This window comes from Wyeomyia smithii, chromosome 1, assembly GCF_029784165.1.
Source record: "Wyeomyia smithii strain HCP4-BCI-WySm-NY-G18 chromosome 1, ASM2978416v1, whole genome shotgun sequence".
In the NCBI taxonomy this organism is placed as follows: Eukaryota; Metazoa; Arthropoda; class Insecta; order Diptera; family Culicidae; genus Wyeomyia; species Wyeomyia smithii.
The window spans coordinates 177458696-177474198 of record NC_073694.1 but is presented as its reverse complement, the minus strand read 5'-3'; positions in this window follow the sequence as shown (position 1 = coordinate 177474198).

Sequence of the window (15503 nt, the reverse complement as noted above, 5' to 3'; positions counted from 1 at the left end):
CGCGAACTAAGCCTTCCATTGGGTAACTGGCTGCGTCCTTACAATCACCGAGGAAAGGAAGTAGGAATGTTAGTTCAACGTCTACTTAAGAAGGTGCAGGGAACCCATACTACCTTTATAGACGGTACAGGAATCAGGGTGTTGTATTAGTAGGAGAGGTAATATGCCAAGGATCTCTATTTTGACAAGTAGAGTGATGTGAACATGTTTAAGAATATTTTGATATATCCCAAGCAGCACCTGCAACATGTTTTGAAATGATACTAATCAATGTTTGTTGTTTTGAAACTTTTTTAACGTTGCAAGAAACTTTTCCTGTACATTTCACGGTTCTTTTAAATAACGATATTGTCACATGATGTGGCATACGGTTGTTTCACAGATATTTTCTTTCAAGGAATACAACCGAGCAATTACAAAGGCTAGCAACATCGCTTCACTGAAAATATATTTTAGTTTATTCCACGAAAACGTGTGTTTTATATACAAAACCTTTTGTTGTTTTCTGCAACGAAACCAATGCGTAATAAATATGAAGGTACTTTCGTCAGAACTGTCAAAGTACGTATTCGTATACGTAACGAAAGGTTTTAAAAATGAACGCAAACAAACGCTGCATAATGTAAATAGTACGAAAAATTATTGAGCTCACGCAAGTAATTCGTACAAAGAACGCTGCATAATGTGAATAGTACGAATAATTAGTAAGCTTACGCAAAAAATTCGTAGAAAGAACGCTGCATAATGTAAATAGTACGAAAAATTAGTAAGCTTACGCAATAATGTATACATTATACGAAATAAAAAAAACCGGTTTGCCACAACGCGATTCTAGTTCTATCGATTGCGAGAGAGCGACGAGACGACGTGCACACGTTCGTCTACCCAACTCAACCCCAGAGACGTACAAATGTTCACGAAAGTTATTTCTATTGATGCGATTCGATGCGGTTCTATTGATGCGAAAGCGATGTTGTTCCAGAAGCGAATAAATGTTCCAGAAAGCAAACAGATTCGGAGTGAAGTGAAGTGGTGGTGATGAGGAAGTCTGACAGAATAAACCCGTGCCTAACCAAACCTAATCAGAAATGGCCTGCTTCTATCTAAACAAGATTTGAACTCACAACCACTTGCTTATCAAGGCGGACTCTGTAACCAAGTGGCTACCAGCTCCTTTCATACGAAATCAAAAATAACAGAACACATTCAAGTAATTACTTGTTGTAATCCACGTTCATACGAAAGTACATTCGTTAATTGTACAAATTATGCGTAATGTTGCAATTATATTAGATATTTTGCAATACGAATGTTCTATACAATCAACAAAAGTGCTGTACAATCTACGAATTCCACGTTTACGAAATGTGCATGAGTAGGAATAACGAAAAAATATATGTATGCGCGCGTAATAAATATGAAGGTACTTTCGACCGAACTGTCAAAATACGTATTCGTATACGTAACGAAAGGTTTTAGAAATGAACGCAATCATTCGTACAAACAAACGCTGCATAATGTAAGTAGTACGAAAAATTAGTAAGCTCACGCAAGTAATTCGTACAAAGAACGCTGCATAATGTGAATAGTACGAAAAATTAGTAAGCTTTCGCAATAACATGTACATTATACGAAATCAAAAATAACAGAACACAAAATTTCTTTCAAGTATGTATATACTCGTGCTTCCATTTTTTTGTTCGTTGTTATCCACGTTATGAACGAAAGTACAGTCGTGGATTGTACAAATTATGCGTAATATTGCAATTTATTCGATAACATGAAATACGAATATTCAATACAATCAACAAAAGTGCTGCGAATTCCATGTTTACGAAATGTGCGTGCGGAGAATAACGAAAAAATATTTTCAGTGTTTATGCCATATTTTTGCTAAAACTATCACACAGCTAATGGCCATCTTGAATGTAAAGGCCCAAATATACATACGGCGTGACAACGCCTTCCTTACGAAAATTGTCAGTACCTTTCCACTCGTCTACTTGAAAGGCGCAATCACGCCGTCTTAAACTCCGCCGTGTGCTAACCTTCTTGTCGTCATGCCACCCAATTCATGTTTATTTATGTTTGTAGGAAGAAAAATAAAGCAACTTCTAGAATTACCAGCAGGCGGAAAATGATACAACACGGCGCACATAGGAGTATTTGAGCCAAAAAGCTGGCCAAAAGTCCAAGTCGCTCTATTTTAGTAGTAATTGGATAGATTTACATCAAAAACGTGTTATTTTCGTATAATCAACACAAAAGAGGTGACATCCATTTAAAACGTCACCCAACATCTACTATATAAAAATGGAATTCCGTAACGCTTGATCTTATTGATATTATTCCCTTAGTCTCTGTGGTGTACAGTAATCATTATCATTTTGAATCGTTCTAAATCAAAAATAATAAGCGGTGACATGTAGGTTTTTTAACATGAAAATGTTCGCTGATGTTCAGGAAAGACATTAGTTATAAAAAAATATTTATTTAATTACTAAAACTTGAGATATTATTCACAAAACTACGTAAAACATGCAAAATTATGACTTTCTGTGCTAAATTTGCCTCTAAATCAAAATTCAAAGCGATGACATATGATTCTTTTTTCACTAAAATGTTTGTTGATGTTCAGGGAAGACATTCGAGGAAAAATAATTAGTATCTGATTACTAAAACTTGAGATATTATTCAAAAAACTACGTAAAACATGCAAAATTATGACTTTTTATACTTAATTCGTCTCCAAATCAAAATTCAAAGCGATGACAAGTGATTCTTTTTTCATTGAAATGTTCGTTGATGTTTAAGAAAGATATTTGAGAAAAAATAAAAGGTATCTAATTACTAAAACTTGAGATATTATTCACGAAACTACGTAAAACACGCAAAATTATGACTTTCTGTGCTAAATTTGCCTCTAAATCAAAATTCAAAGCGTTGAAATATGATTTTTTACACTAAAATGTTTGTTAATGTTCAGGAAAGACATGTGAAAAAAATATAATTGGTATCTGATTACTAAAACTTGAGATTTTATTCACAAAACTACGTAAAACAAGCAAAAATATGCTGAATTTGCCTCTAAATCAAAATTTCAAGCGATGACATGTGATTTTTTTTTACATTAAAATGTTTGTAAACGTTTAGGAAAGACATTTGAAGGAAAGTAACAAGTATCTGTTTACTAAAACTTGAGATTTTATTCACAAAACTACGTAAAACTTGCAAAATTATGACTTTTTATGCTGAATTTGCCTCTAAAACAAAATTTAAAGCCATGACATGTGATTCTTTTTTCATTAAAACGTTTGTTAATGTCCAGGAAAGACATATGAGGAAAAATAAATAGTATATGATTACTAAAACTTGAGATATTATTCACAAAACTACGTGAAACATGCAACTTTATGACTTTTTATGCTGAATTTGCCTCTAAATCAAAATTTAAAGCGATGATATGTGATTCTTTTTACATTAAAATGTTTGTAAACGTTTAGGAAAGACATTTGAAGGAAAGTAAGTCTGTTTACTAAAACATGAGATTTTATTCACAAAACTACCTAAAACTTGCAAAATTATGACTTTTTATGCTGAATTCGCCTCTAAATCTAATTTCAAAGCGATGACATGTGATTCTTTTTTCATTAAAATGTTTGTTAACGTTCAGGAAAGACATTTGAAGAAAAGTAACAAGTATCTGATTACTAAAACTTGAGATATTATGCACGAAACTACCGAAAACACGCAAAGTAATGGCTTTCTGTGCTAAATTAGCCTCTAAATCAAAATTCAAAGCGTTGACATATGATTTTTTTTCACTAAAATGTTTGTTAACGTTCAGGAAAGACATTTGAGGAAAAATTAAATGTATATGATTACTAAAACTTGAGATATTATTCGCAAAACTGCGTGAAACATGCAAAATTATGACTTTTTATGCTGGATTTGCCTCTAAATCAAAATTTAAAGAGATGACATGTGATTCTTTTTTCATTAAAATGTTTGTTTATGTTAAAATATAAAATGTATGTTTGAAGATGATTTTCTGTATACAGCACAACAATATTGCAGCCTTCTAATAGCGCTCTTGATCAACCAGATTAGTTGATAAAATTCGTTATCGATATTGTTTTAGCACATTTTGCATGTTGTAGGATAAGAACAACGATACACCGTGCCCCAGAGCTGAGTCGAGAAAAATTGCATTTCGAAAAGATTCTCGACCTGATCGGGGATCGAACCCGATATCACAACCGTGTGGGAGCCAATCGACATCGCTAACCACAGAGCCACGAGGACCACATACAGCATACAGAATACAGAAAATCACCGAAAATATTTTTTTTTTAATTTATACGTTTTTATACGATTCCATGCGAAACTTTGACTTTTTATGCGCAATTCGCCTCTGAATCAAAATTCAATGATTTGTTTTTTTTTTGCAGTAAAATGTTCGTTGTTCTTTTATCTACAATTTTTTTTTGCAGAATAACCCATGTCTCGAGCATGAACATTTTATATTTCTGATGTTTTCGTAGTTTTGTGAATAGTTACATTTTACGGCATTCGATTTACTTTTGTACTTTTGAATTTGAATTTGATTTTTATTAGAGAGCTTTTAACCAGAAATTCATTCAGCTCTTAATCTTACTGTTTTACTTTTTTTGCGATAATCCAAACTAGAACTCACATTTAGCTGCAGGAAAGGTTACGATTCATTTGTTTGAATATCGATTAAGAGGCAGCTTAAGCATTAAAAATGTTTTATTTTCTTATTTTCTACAAAGTTTTGTGGATTAAAAAATGGCGACTTCCGGTTTCAGGAAAATAACCTAAAGTGATATATGGCCAACAATTTCAATACTTCCGAATGTGGACCTCCATACGGCATATTATAGCGATGACACATTTTTTTTTTCATTAAAATGTTTGTTAACCTTCAGAAAAGACATTTGAAGAAAAATAACAAGTATCTGATTACTAAATTTGATATATTATTCACAAAACTACATGAAACATGCAAATTTATGACTTCTAAAGTGATATTTGGCCAACAATTTCAATACTTTCGAAAATGGAACTCCATACGTCATTTTGAAATCCAAAATGGTGACTTCCAGTTTCTGTTAATCAGCCCAAAATCACAAAAAAACAATCCAATATGGGTATTTCCGTTCTGCACGTTCTCAGAATATTGAAGTAGGGTATCGAACGTCTTCGTCAGTGGTTTTCTTCGGTAGTTTTACTGGCGCAATCTTATGCAAAAAAGGTCCGAAGAAAACCACTGACGAAGACGTTCGACACCCTACTTAAAGTGTTGATGAAGTATAAGATGTAAATTTTATTTTTTAAGTGAGTTGAGCTAATGCAGCAATGAAATAAAAAAAATCTATCTTTGAAACCTTTGATCCCGAGCATCGCCGGGAATGTTCAACTAGTATAAAATATTACTTTAAATTCGCTTGCTCCATTTTTCTAGTGTCCTTTTACACATGATATAAAACAAAGATTTAGAAATTCCTATATAAAACTGCATTTAATAAAATGTCAATAAAATAAAAAAGAGGAACCAGGAGGAAGATTTTTCTTTTCGTATATTTTCAGAAGGCTTTTACCTTTCTGTCAATGAAAAAAGCTTCGACGGGACTTGCCCGGAAGGTTACTAAATCATAAAATTAATTTCACAATATTATGGATTTTTTGCGGTTGGTTTTCATAATCACTTATTTCGTAAATAATCCATGATAATTTTATGCATTCAACGTTTTAAATATTGCAAAACATTTTACTTATCTTGTAGAATATGTCCTGTGAGAAAGGAATCTATTTGACATAATTTTTCAATTTTATACGTCACCCGAGCAGTAGCACGTATTTTTTAAACTGACCAGTTTACTGTGGAATAACTTCGAAATATAACAGTTTGGTTTATGTGATAAGACACCAATGGGTTCTGGAATAGCATGAGGGTATGTTTTAACTGAAATTAATTAAAAATAATGGAAATCGTGTATTTTGTATGTCGGACTTTTGGCCAACTTTTTGGGTCAAATACTCCTATGTGCGGCGTTGCCAGCGCCTTCACCAAAAGAAGGTAACACAAGACCGCGTGGAAGGCACGATGCGTCTACACGGAAGGCAGTCAAGTATGCAGCCGAAAGCGGCGAACGACTGCCTTTTTCACTAGAAGGCAAAGCAAGAAGGTTCTGGCTGGAAGGCGTCCCAAAGAAAGGCGCAATTACGCCTTCTAATTTGTATAGAGAAGGCGTCATTACGCCGTGTGTGTATTCGGGCCTTAACTGTATATGTATATGATTATTATTCGAAATATGGTTTTGTGATACTGAATTTTGTTCTAAAAACAATACACTAAAACTAAACATGAGTTTCCGAGCTATCCTTGCTCCAACACATTTTACATAATTTGGCGTTTAATAAACACTACCCTTGCCCCAAAACATTTTTCACAATTTGGCGTATATTTTATAACACCTCTTATGAAGCGCGTGAATAAATACGAAATAAAAATATTTGTTGCACGTTAAACTTTTGATCGCAGGTAAAATTACGAAAAATAAGTTCAAAAAAATTTTAATTCATTTGAATGGATGCAGGTTTTCTATAATACTATAAGATATCTGAAACTTCGCGACACAAACACCGAAGATCAATGAGAGTGAGTATGAACGAAGTTTAATATTGCTGCTCCTCTCTTCACAATAATGCAACAGCTGTCAATACTACTGGTGATTTCTAATAAGAATGTTAGTTGCATATAGGTTCAACCTCTTGCGCTTTTTCAGTTGCTTACAAGTTGATTAAAAGTAACAGATGAAATTCTTCACAACTTTTGAATGCTGCATTGACTGTTGCGTTAACTTTATTGCAACAATGTGTGCTGCTTGGGATGGAAACTTTGGTAACTTACCTTCGTGATCACCTTTGTCTACTTACACACATCCTTTCATACTCTCGACTCACGCAATGAATGCATTCACCCGTCTCACACACACACATTATTACTCACTGCGAAGATGTATGTGAGCGCGACGGGTATTCTTGTATTGGTGTTGTCGGACTCGCTTCAGTAAAATTTCTCTGCTGGCACAGCTCAAGTGAGGCGCCACTCGTACCTCTCTGTACGACACCACCTCACAGTGGTCGGAAAAGGCAATTTGACGAACTTAATTCATTTGTGCTTAAACGGTTGATGTTAGCCGAAAACAATGTTCAAATGAATTGTTTACAAAAATATAACGGAAATGTTGATAAGAAAATTTTTTGATCATGGCCTACTATCATAAAAATAAAAAAATTAACTTTTGATACAGCGAAGATACATGAATAGTTTCTTCAGCAAAGTTGTAGAACTTTTCAAAATATAAAACTTTGCTGAAGATATTAAATTTCTGTGACGTCTATTTATGGAAATACAAAGCATTGTCGCTGTCAACCCCCTCGAATTTAGTTTTCTGGCATAACTTTTTAAATATTGTTTTTAAAGTAGAATACTTCTCTCAGGAAGTTCGGCTACATAGGGAGGTGAAATGAAAATCTAAAACCGAAAAAAGTGAAAAATATGTCCAATTTCAAATGCTAATAAATCGGTTAGTTTTCGATGGATTTCCTTCGTTCTTGCAGAAATAGATTGAAAAATCTTCTAAGATTTTTCCCAAAAGAAGATAATTGTAATTTTATTATTCACACTATTGTACTATTGAAAATAGTCAAGCCTTGTCAAAACGAAAAATTCAACCTCTGATTGGTCGTTATATGATTGCTTCCCAAGCACGGTCGACAAAATCATATACCTTGCAATTGAAAACATGCTATTTGGCCTATATAAGAGCCTGTTTCAGCCGAAGCCGGTCATAATAGTTCTATACAGCGGCAACAGCTGTCGTCCTTCCTTAGCAGCAGCACTAGCAGTGCAGTGGATACCAGCGATGGCGGAAAGCGGCCACAACTGTGGCATGGCTATGGATAGCGCACTAGTTGCAGCGGATCTCAGCACCGATAGCGGCTGATGCAGTGCGGCACTTTAGTGAAATGGAGTCTCTGTGCGATAGTGGGCACTATTAAATGCATTCAATGAAAAGTTGACTCATTTTGACAACACGTGAGCCGTCTAGTTTTGAGTGTTAAATCAGCTTTTCACTGTTTATTTTATCACAAGGAAAATTTTATTCACATGGTCAGTCATAACGCAAAGATGTGATCGGCATCTTATCCGATACTAAAATGAACAACAAATTGTCCTTTTCAGGATGAAATAAACACTTGATTGAAGAGTTAATATTTTCTAATGAGTTAATTCACATTTTTTAATTTGTCAAAGTTATAAATTTTACTTTATCTCCGTGTCTCAGAACGTACTGAATTATCTCTTCGTTCATGTCATGAGCACGACATCCAAAAAAAATTCATCTCAAAATTTAAAAATTGTCAAGCCCCAACCATGACAAGCAACTTACTATATTATTGAAAATGGTCAATCCTTGTTGAAGGGCGAAATTCGATTGATTCGATTAGTCAACGTTTATTTACTAGAAAAAATGACTGACACGCAAGCAGCCGGGTTATCTTTCTTGTAAAAGTATTCTACTTCAACCTTGCAGTCGTGGCTTTGTACACAACTCTCCAGTTTTTTTTTTCAAGAACATAATGTTCTAAACAAATATGACCAACATAAAAACACAGGTTTCTTTTGAAGACAGCATGTTGCTACAATCGCTCTATACTAAGTTAGAGCGTTTTTTCATTAAATAATTTCCCAGTTTTAAATGCATATAGGGGAGAAAGAGGCAAACCGGTGCACATCATCAAATACTTTTTTTAAAGCTTGGCCCTTGTACTGTGAGCTAGTTAAACTTTGATACTTGACAATTCATAAATGAATGAGCAGAGTGATGTCTTATGTATGTATGTTTCTGAGGTTTTGTATACAAATATGCACCAACTACCTGATTAATGAACGATAATTTGTGAATTTATGGAACAGACAACTTGCAATACTTTCAAAATTAGTGAGAACACTTCTTAGGTATATGAAGTTGTTGATAGGTGCATCCATCAGTCATTCGACGTGAGTAAAATGAACGAATTGATATGTTGGTGTTCTGTGGTGCGATATCAGCGCCATAGGCTGTAGATGAAGATTGACCATTGTCCAAATCCTTGGTTTCATTCAGATGTAATACTGGTTCAATCGTGTGTCCAGGAACCTTTTGCGAGTGGAAGATTACATCCGATCACATTTTCTTTACTACCTCGAACTCTTCGGGCGAATAGTCGGCTTACAGTTTATGATCTTTCCTCATCCAGTTTACGAATATTCCATCACCTTCACGATTTTAGCTGTATTCTGCCCGGCGTTCCATGTCTGTGTATTGCTTAAGCAGGTATTAGACGACGCAAATATTTGCTATTTTTGGTACGATTTTTATTTGCACAAAATTAAATCTGTATTGAAAAATAGCAAATATTTGCTTCGTCCAATACCTGCTCTACACTCACTGCTTCATCATCGGCATGAACGGGAACACGGGGTAGTTTGGTCTTAACGTGTCTTAACCAGATGTATGTCGCGTGTCGTGCAATAATCCTTAAATTCTTGCCTACCGAATTGAGAACCATTTTCTGCCTTGATCAGAGTTGGAATCCTAAAGCGTCTAGTTAGCTTTGGTCACCACACCGATGTACGTAGATGCAACTTCATCATGTTTACGCCAGGATGACCATCATGGGCTGTGTCAAGAACGTGTTGGCGTAAACTACTGTGTGATCTCCTCACAGAAGTCCTCAAACGTTGCAGAGCTCTACAGAACATATACGATATTCAATAGGCAGTAAATCTGAGCAATCATTTTCCAAACAATTGAGAACATTTAAAATTCATCATCTCGTGAAGCTTCCACTAACTCGGACCAAGAAACTGCGACAGTAAAGGCACTCACAGTAGCGATATGTTTGACAATGATTTCTATCGCTGAATCGAAAGGGGTTTCATGCCTATTGAAAAAGTTACTCGAAAGGAGTAACACTTAAACAGGCTTTCCCTAAAGATATAAAGAAGGAAACAATCTGGCAAGTATCAACGTAAGCACACCTGGACATTTTTCGTATTCTGAACAGAATGCTGAACATTCCACTAGACTGACATCCTCTGCTGAAGAAGAAAATTTTAATTGCAATCCTAATATTTTTCCAAAAACTTCTTCAAATTCACAACAGCTTCCTCGACAGAATACGACTGAAATTCTTATCTTACCAAACAGTCCCGAGCCGTTGTGTGGCCTTTGCTGTACGTAAGAGCCATCTCCATTCCACTCGGTTCATGGCTGCAGTTCGCCAGCAGTCTGCGTAGGGTCCACAGGTCGTCTTCCACCTGATCAATCCACCTTGCCCGCTGTGAACCTCTCCGTCTCGTCCCTGACGGATTGGTTTCTAAATCATCTTTACCGGGCTGTCATCTGACATCCTTACAACATGCCCAGCCCACCGCAACCTGCCTATCTTAGCGGTGTGGACGATAGATGGCTCCCCAAGCAGCTCCTGGAGTTCGTGGTTCATTCGCCTTCTCCACACTCCGTTTTCCATCTACCGAAGATGGTACTGCGCCCCTCTATTTCTGGTGCCGGCAGGGTTGCTGAAGAGAAGTGATTTTACAGGGTTGCCGTCCGGCATCCTTACGACATGACCGGCCCACCGCAACCTATTAACTTTCGCCAGGTGTGCAATGGGATTCTCTCCAAGCAGCGCGTGCAGTTCGTGGTTCATGCGACGTCGCCATTCTCCGTCGTCCGTCTGTACTCCACCGTAGATAGTCCGTAGCACCTTCCGTTCAAAAACTCCAAGAGCGTTAAGGTCCTCCGCGAGAAGCGTTGTCGTCTCGATTCCGTAGAGGACTACCGGTCTTATCAGGGTTTTGTACAGCGTTAACTTCGTGCGTCGTCGCACTCGATTCGATCGAAGTGTCTTCCGGAGTGAAAAGTAGGCACGATTTCCTGCCTGGATGCGTCTCTGGATCTCTTTGCTGGTGTTATTGTCGGCGGTCACCAGTGACTCCAAATACACGAACTCATCGACCACCTCAAGCTCATCACCGTCCACAGAGGCTTGAGTTGGGAGGCTGATGTTGTTCTCCTTGGAGCCTCTCGCTCGCATGTATTTTGTTTTCGACGCATTTATCCGCAATCCGATCTGTCCAGCTTCGGCTTTCAGTCGGGCGTAAGTTTCCTCCGCCCGTCGCAAAGTTACGTGATATGATGTCGAAGTCATCCGCGAAGCCCAGAAGCTGAACAGACCTTGTGAAAATTGTGCCCCTCGTGTCGATGCCCGCCCTCCGGATCACACCCTCAAGGGCGATGTTAAACAGCAAACAGGAAAGTCCATCACCTTGTCTCAACCCTCTGCGCGATTCAAAGGGACTCGAGAGTATCCCCGAAACACGCACGAAGCACATCACTTGCGCCATGGTAGCTCTGATCAATCGAGTCAGTTTATCCGGAAATCCGTTGTCGTGCATGATCTGCCATAGCTGTTCTCGATCGACTGTATCATAGGCCGCCGTGAAGTCAATGAAGATGTGATGTGTGGGCACGTTGTACTCACGACATTTCTGTAAGATCTGTCGGATTGAGAAGATCTGGTCCGTGGTGGCACGGGCTCCCATGAAACCCGCTTGGTACTGGCCAACGAACCTCCTGGTTAAAGGTGATAGACGGCGGAACAGGATCTGTGAGAGTATTTTGTAGGCGGCATTGATAAGCGAGATGCCGCGGTAGTTGCGGCACTCCAGCTTGTCGCCCTTCTTGTAGATGGGACAGATAACTCCCTCCATCCACTCGTCTGGCAGTTTTTCCTCCTCCCAAATCCTGGAAATGACCCAGTACAGCACTCTAGCCAGCGCCTCTCTTCCATGTTTTTATAGCTCGCTCGGCAGTCCGTCTTTGCCTGCGGCTTTATTGTTTTCAGCTTCCCGATCTCACAAAGGACTTCGTGAATCGGCTCGTTGGGCCTTCCCCAACCCCCTGTCTCGCCGGGGAACCATCTTGTCAGCTCTGTTTAGAGTTCCACGATGCCACATGAACGTTGATCTTGGTGCTTAACATCGTAAAAATTAACGTTGGATAGAACGCGAGTCCATGATTTCCGTGTTTTTTTTCGGTCAAAGTTTTAGTATTAGGGCCTTCTCATATATTGTTATAGTGACGCGATATTGGTAGGAGGAACGACTCTTTTCCTTTGACAAAATAAATCTCTGTTAGAAAAAACTTTAAGAGAATAACAGCGATTAAACTCAACAATGCTATTCCACAGAAAACAGACACTTTGAAACAGACATTGTTCTTCAAAAAATAGTTTTATAATAAAATCCTTTTAATAGTTTCCTTTGAAAAAGGCCAAAACCCCTGGCCGAAACGTCGGGCAGTAGAAAACACCCGTTTTGAATCCGTGACAGACTGCGTAGCCGAAACCCAAACCAGAAGTTAAGAGAATAACGTTAGATGATAAATCTTAAGAGAATTATAATATGGCGATATCGGTAGGATGGAAAGAGACTCGGTATAGAGGAGCAACGGAAGGGTGAAACTTCACACACAAGCACGGTGATACTGACAATAACATAAAGTTCAACAGCAATAACACTGTCTCTGGAAAAGGCAAGTTGATGTGAGCTATTTGCATGCAAGGTAGCGGATACAAGTATAGTATCTTACTCCTCTGGCTTGATGCAATCTGCTATGATTGTGTTATCGTCAAGCGTCAAAACTGGAATTTTGGATGCCTATATTACAGTTTGAACTGAGTTCTTTCAGGTTTTATTGCTAATGGTTTAGTCATTTGGTCTTTCTATTTTCTATATGTTCTTTCTTACAACTATTTAAGTATCGCATTTCTTCTCCTTTAAAACGACAATTGCTCACTTTGCAGAAAGCGCAATTTGCGACGGATGTTTTTTATTTAGCGATAGAAGGTTCAAGGCACAAATCAGAAGGCATTTTTATTTCATACTGGGGCTTTCCGCCCATTTTCAAATTGTTTTATTCTATTAGCTTGGTTTTTATAACGTACTGATATTCCACTATATCATAAGAGTTGGCTCTCTAATTTCATTTTGGCGACCGTCAAGTGTAAACGGTCAGAGGGGAGTGCTCTCAGTGACGCGGTCCTACAATTTATTGTTTAGTGTTTCACTATTTGTCACATTCGTCAACCCATTTCGTATCACATATCAGCTATAAGAAGCAGACGGCTAGAATGGAGCCTGATGTCTTTTGCGAGACGTTTATGTTTTAAAAATAAAATTCAATAATTTTTTGACGTAGGACTACGTCTAACCGCACTATATCGAGATACATTCTGCGGAAACTAAAACCAAGATGTAACGTCGGAATGAAAGATTTCGAACGTTAATACTGATGGAACCACATGGTGGATCACAATAATCAATATGTCGTTGGATTGATAAAAAGATGAACAATTTTATGATTTTTTAGTTTTCATTATTGTTAAACAGTTAAACAGTTAAACAGTGAAAATTTCATAAAAGTTTCAAGGTCGAATTTTCACGAACAATGTACCAATCACATGCGAGCACGCCTGGCACAGACTTCATGAGTAGACACCAACTGCCTGCTGTGATATCCTGTATAGCAGCGTAAAAAAATTTTGACAGAATCTCCCCGTCCCAATAGGTCAACTAATGTTTGCCCGCATGAGCCTAGACTATTTTGATGTCTTAAAGGTGAAGCTTTTTCGGTAAGTTCGTAACCACCTCCATTATCAGACAGTTTTACGTTCTGCTGTTGGAATGTTATCAAAACTGATGTCTTGGAAGAAAAAATGCTGGCACAGACAACAATACACTAAGGTCGCTTTTTACGCGTTTTTTTTACGCGGATTCCGGAATTCACGCGGTTTTTTTAGCGACTTTAGTGTACTGCACCGAGCAATGTATGACTGGTCACTCGTTGTCTATCTGTGTAGAATAGTAGAATCGCTAACTGTGTTGTTTTGCGAAAACTTTAAAATTGATATGTCGCAAGCAAGGTTTTGCTACCGTCTTCAATATAGCCTGTGTCTCTGGAAGGTACTCACCCCACGGTCCCCCTCAATAAATCCGAAACAACGGAAAATTTCGAGATGTCGCGTACTGTCCCTCAAACTATGATAAACATATGATCTTTTAAAAAAGGTTGGATCAAATTCGGTTTAGATCTTGCGGAATAAAAAAAGAGGTAAAAGAATTTTCATTTCGGTTCTGGAGGGGACTGGGAAGCAAGTGTTAAAGACAATAGAAAACCAAATTTATATTAATATGACAAGTCTATGCAACATCCCGCGGAGGCGGTATAGAAGAAAACCAAATTTATTCCATTTTGATATTATAGTTCCTATGGTGGTATTTTCGTTGTTTTTTTGGTATCTTAAAACTGATTAATTTTTTTCTGATTTGTTTTGTTTACTAATAAAATGTTTAAATTGATCTGAATTGAATATTAATATGTTAATATTTTATTCATGAAATTCTATGTCAATTTTAAATTTTCTGTGCATATACATTTTCGACTAAAAACTCTAATTGTTTATCGATTTTTTTCCAATAACTTGTAACCGCATCCAATGAACTTGTAACTATTGCCGGGACATGGTCCGGTCACATCTTCGGAACCATTTTACCGATTCCGGTTATCCGCTGCAGCAACAAAAAGAACCAAAATACCTTTCCTTTTGGAGGATGTTGATCTTAAATTGGTTGAAAAAATCAAGAAAACAAAAAATGTGATTAAGCATAATAACTCGTTTCTGGCAATGTGTGCCAAAACCGAACTGTGCCAAAAGTAAAACGAGCTCAAATCAAACAGGGCCTCAAAAGGAAATATAAAACTATTGTAGTCTTACGTTAACTTTGCGGGCGTATCTTGGATACCACCTTCCTACTTTTTTTTGTTAAAAAGATCAATTGCAGAGTGCAATTAGGACAAATTTCCAAATATATATCATTAAATATCACAGTATTGTTCTTTTTATTACTGACCAATGTACATACTTTGAAATAGTATATTGAATCAAAAAATCAAACCCTAACCTCGTCACTGAAACTTCACTATCTAACCCTATTGCAACGAAACACCCAGCGCAAAACGTTCTCCACCTCCAGCGGAAAGAATGCTAGAATTTCTAGCTTCCTCCACGGACTTGCATTATTTAGCATCAGTTGCGGTAGGTAGAAATGTGTGCAAGATGGATGGTACCAAAAAATTTCTCATCACTCATAATGTGGGAATCTTAATGAGAGACGACGATCGTGTGTCCCTCGCAAAGTCCAGCCCAGAACAGCTGGTTTTCCGCTCAGGTCCCCGTCTTCTGACGTCAGGAGATATTTTTTCTGTCAACCCAATTATATGGTATTCGGCACAGATTTCAGTCGCGATTCATTAAAATCACCACCTCTGATGCGTGCACCAAAACGAAAATATGTGTTATGACTC